Raw genomic sequence first — 5,194 nt, forward strand, 5'->3', positions numbered from 1 at the left:
GTTAGGAATCATGACTTTCTACTGTCAATTATCTTTGATATTCTTCTCAGAACAAAATAATAAAAACTTTTTTTTCAGAAAAAATTCTCAGCTCCTCATTCACCTCCAATCTCTATATGATTCACTATGCTCTCTACTGCAACATGAATCTATCCCATTCATTGTCACATTAAACAAAAATTTTAACGTTTGTATGGTTTTCTCTTGCCAACTATCTTTCCTTTTTCAAAATCTATAAAAATCTTCGTTTGTATGCTTTCCCTTATCAACTATCTTCAATTTTTCACAATCTTTCAAACTGATTGAATTTCTTTTGTCCTAAAAAATTCCCACAGTCTTCCTGACTTTCAACATCGATTAATTCCACTTTCTTGTTTGTTCAAACTAATGCACTGTCGCTGTTTACTATGTCAACCATCGATCTCATCATATGCCAAAATTGAGCTTGAGCTAGAGGTTAATAACTTCAATTTTATTGAGAAAACTCTCGAATATAGCTTCTCATTTAAATCTCGCAACTTAGGAAAGTACACGCGTTCAACACCACTTCGTGTGAAACATAACCAGCACAATCTTGAATCAAAAAACGAAAAAAATCCTCTTTTTGTTATTATACCCAAAAAAGTAGGCAAAACAACGCTCTATAATTGACACATTACGTTTCAGATTCCAAAAAAAAATTAACTATCTATAGTAACAGAATAATTCGATACTTCTTAAACTTAAAAGTAAATTATGCAATCGTTTATCCTGCAGTTTCATTGAGGAGAAGACTTTACTCAATTGTTTTTTAAAAATTTTTAAAACATTTATAACATCTTGTTTGAGTAGTTTTTTTTAAAATTCGTTGGTTTTTAAAATTTTAGCATATTTGCCGAAATCAGCGACAATGCAAACATCACCATCCCAATTGCCGTCTTTCGTCGCTAACGCCCGCATCTAATTCTAGGGAAAAAACCATTGCAAAGCTAGCAATAATCGGCGATAATTAATTATTAATGTATTGATCTACTGTATTAATTAAAGTCGCAATCTGAAGTTTCAGCAATTTTCAACCTTAAAGATTTCAGGAAAGCGTTAAAAAACTTAAAAGAGTAAGAGTAGAAAAAAACTGGTAAACGCAACAGTTCAGATAAACTTGATTCCATGATACTTCTTTTCTTCAGTGCAAAAAGTGGCAAATGCCCAATTGCATAGAGAAGAGAAAGTGAGAAAGTAGTGGCATTGCGGTTAATGTTTTTAGTGGTAGTTGTTCAAAGATTTTTAGCCCAAATTTTTTTTTTGCGGAACTCAGCAAAACGACTTTGAATCGAGTTCTCTGTATAGCGATATACAACCCCGAAGATAGATCTTGCTCAAAATGTATTCTAATAACCAGGACTGCAGGTTAAATAAACTTTTTCAAAAGAAATATTAATCCTGTTTTTTGCATTCATGCACTTTTTTTATGTATTTGTTTTTTTAATTTTTAACATCCTAGCAGTCTATAGAAATAGATTTATGTGTAACAATTCATAATTTTTAACTATTGTGCCTGAGCTAGCGGTTTATAAATGAAATATTCCTAAAAAAGCTCTTGAATTTGGTTTCTCATTTTATTCTTGGAACCCAAAAAAAGTGCACGCATTTTGACACGGCTTCCCACGGAACATAATTGAAACCATCTTTATTAAAAAAAATCATTCAAATTGTGCTATCATATGGCCAAAAATGTGTAGGTTTAAACATTATGTTTTAAGTTCCAACAAAAATAATTAACTGTGTATGATAACAGAATAATTCGATACTTCTTAAACTTAATAGTAAATTATCCATTCGTTTCTCTTACAGTTTTATTGCGGAGAATACCTTATTCAATTTATTTTATTAACAATATTTTAATACATTTTGAACATCTATAATGAGTAGTTATTTAAATTGTTTAACGTACTGTTCTTGTCTGTAAGTACAAAGATCTTTAGAAAAATACATTTTGTTGGTTTTTTTTTCATATTTTAGCATATTTGCCGAAATCAGCGAGAATGAAAAATTCCTCAACCAAATCAACGTTCCTTTGTCGCTAATTCCGGCAGCAAATTCTAGGGAGATTAGCAAAGCAATTTCAACAAAACCCGGCAATAATTAAAATTTAATGTATTAATCTTTTAAATATTACCATTCAATTGAACCATATAGAAAAGCATTTCACTGAGAGGTTGAATAATTGACTAATGAGTCCACTCAATTCCTCATGACAAGAACTCCACCCTCCAGAGTTAACTCAAAGTATTTGCTGAAAACGCATCGAGCGCTCGAAACAGAAACAGTCGTTGCCGTTTACGCCAACTAATAAGTTATACTCATGGTGGCACGAGCAGGAGGGGATTAAAAATAACTAAGTTACAATTGGAGTACTTTTGGGGGCACAGTTTTTGCGCGTTTTAGTAGGCTTCCATTTCCTCACAAGGCTCTCAACCTTAATTTTCAGGGGTTTCCTGGCCTCTAATTTGAACCTGTCACAGCGTTCAATAGCTGCAAGGGTGGTCTCTGTCTGGCCACTTATATTTAATTGAAATTGCAACACCGTCAATATCTTCAAGTGAAATGTCACGGACCGAAGAGTCTTCCTCCCAGGATAGAGTTTCAACTTCATTTAGGCGAGCGAGCTGAATAAAATAATCATTTAATGACGGAAAAGGATTTTTTCAGAAAAATTCCTCACTTCCATTCTTCTCCATATTATGTAATATTATGTAAACAATTAAATATTTTGTCTGCGGCTCCAATCAATTCAATTAATCATCAATTATTGGAATTAAGAGTCATGATCACGGCTTTCTACTGACAACTACCTACAATTTTTCTCAAACATAAAATAGTAAACAAAATTTCAGAAAAATTGCCCACCTCTTCATTCGCCTCTAATCGATAAATAATACAATTTGCTCTCTACTGCAACATAAATCTATCCCATTCAGCGTCAAATTAAACAAATAATTTAACGTTTGTATGGTTTTCTCCTGCCAACTATCTTTCCTTTTTCAAAATCTTTCGTTTGTATGCTTTTCTCTTATCAATTATCTTCCATTTTTCAAAATCTTTCAAAATGATTGAATTTCTTTTGTCCTAAAAATTCCTCACCACCTCCCTGACTTTCAAAATCCATTAATTTCACTTTCTTGTTTGTTCAAACTAATTCACTGTCGCTGTTTACTATGTCAACTATCGATCTCATCAAATGCGAAAAACGCTAGCTAGTTATATACAAAAAATAAAATTGCAAATTTTGAAGTTCGTCCAGGCTGTTTGGGCAGAGCGACTTAACCTTGGCAAACCCACGCTATTCAAGTTGAAGCATAGGTGCCTATATCGCTCATTCTGGTTCGTCGTCTTCAGCTCGATGGAAAACTTTTTCCAGAGAAACAACAAAGCTAAATTACGGAACAGCTCCATCGTGGCCCATTGTGCAATATGATCCTCAAGATACACCCTGAATGCCTAAACTAAAACAAGAAAACAAAGTGCACAAAAATGCGTTGAATTCTTCAAATCAGTATATTTTGATGAAAATGCCTAATTATTGAAAATTTACAATAATTTCCATTTGAATTCGTTACTTACTATGGTCATACTGGTGGAGGAAGGTCATCTTCGCTGCTACTGGGCCGTGGACGCTTCTGGTCATAACAATTTTTGCGTTTGCTACAAACAGGCGATTTCCAGCGGTTACCTCTACTCTTTGACAGTCAACCCGTACCAGAAGCGCATTTGCTCCAAAGAAGTCTCGGCCGAACAAAAAAATTAAGAGGAGTTCTTAATAATCAGTATGGAACCAAGCATGGTTGCACCCCCACGTATTGACAGGAGTCTTAACTTAACTTTGCGGCGTCTCAAAACCACTCAGTTACAAGAATAAAATCAAAATGTTATTAGTAGTTCGAATTGAATGTACAAAAAATCACTGAGTGATATTTCTGCAATTAATCGGTTTTCGGATTTTTGAGAAGTTTTGGTGCTTCCTGCATTATTGCTTCCGTTTAAAGCACGCAATTAAATAATCATAGTAGGCAACTCATTGTTGAGCGCTTTTTTTAAACTAATGGGTTTTCATTGATTTCAGTTTGCCTGATGAGCACTTGTTTTTGAGTGGATGTCGAAACGAAGCACACTTCAAGAGCATCTTAAACGATATCCAACATACCGCAATAGTTATGCGGATGCCTTTGCATCCAGTACGAGATTCCTCCTGGCTCAAGAAAAGTTTGTGTTGCTGGCGTTCTTCCTGCAATTTTGGAGAAAGATAAGGAAAAGCATCTCCAGCTCATAATTCTCTCACGGACTGTGGTGCTGAAAATTTATGAGATATTTGTATCTCAAGCAGGTTAATTTCCATTTTTTGCTTTTCAACAATAGATTTTTTTTCAAATACATTTTTTTTTGTTTTATAGCAAGTCAAACACAAGTACCACAACGGTTTGAGATGTACTTACTCGAGAGTTCAAAGTCGTCTACAAGCAAGAGATTTCAGCGTCTTCTTCGAGCTGCAAACTTTTTCCGAAATATTGCATTGATGCATTTTCCAAAGTTTCTTTCATTTAAAAAATCTTCATTCATTAATTCAAATTATTCTCAACAATATTTCTACTGTTTTCATAGAAAAAAGAATAATTTCGTAAGAATCTTTTAATAAAGATCTCCGAAACAATATTAATAATTAAAAACAAATTTAATATTTTTTTTTTATTACGAAGTAAATAAGAGAACGAATTTTAGCCAATCAGAATCGAGTATTTTTAATCTTTAAAATAAGATTTAAATACGTTCTAATATACGTAGAAAGTTGCGAAAAAGTTCATTTAACCTAATTTTAAGTAAATATAACCACTATATGTTGCGATTAACCTGGTTTTCGGCTTAATATTTTTAGGCTTTCTAGACAATTGCCGATTGAATACGAACTGATTTGACGTCAATGACATCAGACGAAAAAACCTGTTAATTGAGCATCAAAAAAAACCTTGCCGTCTAAGTTTCACTTGTTGTCTTGATTTCATAATGCTTACACTAAGCTTTGTACGTATTCTTACACATGATGAATTGAATCCTCGAACTACTGTCTTATCAGAGTTTATATGGTACCGCTCCCAGTTACGAACACTTTAGCCTAATTTTTTGATAAACTTATTAAATAGAAAGGTCAATGGAGTAATAAAGA

Source organism: Convolutriloba macropyga, chromosome 2 (genome assembly GCF_964194025.1).
Source record: "Convolutriloba macropyga chromosome 2, txConMacr16.3, whole genome shotgun sequence".
NCBI classification, from domain to species: domain Eukaryota; kingdom Metazoa; phylum Xenacoelomorpha; order Acoela; family Convolutidae; genus Convolutriloba; species Convolutriloba macropyga.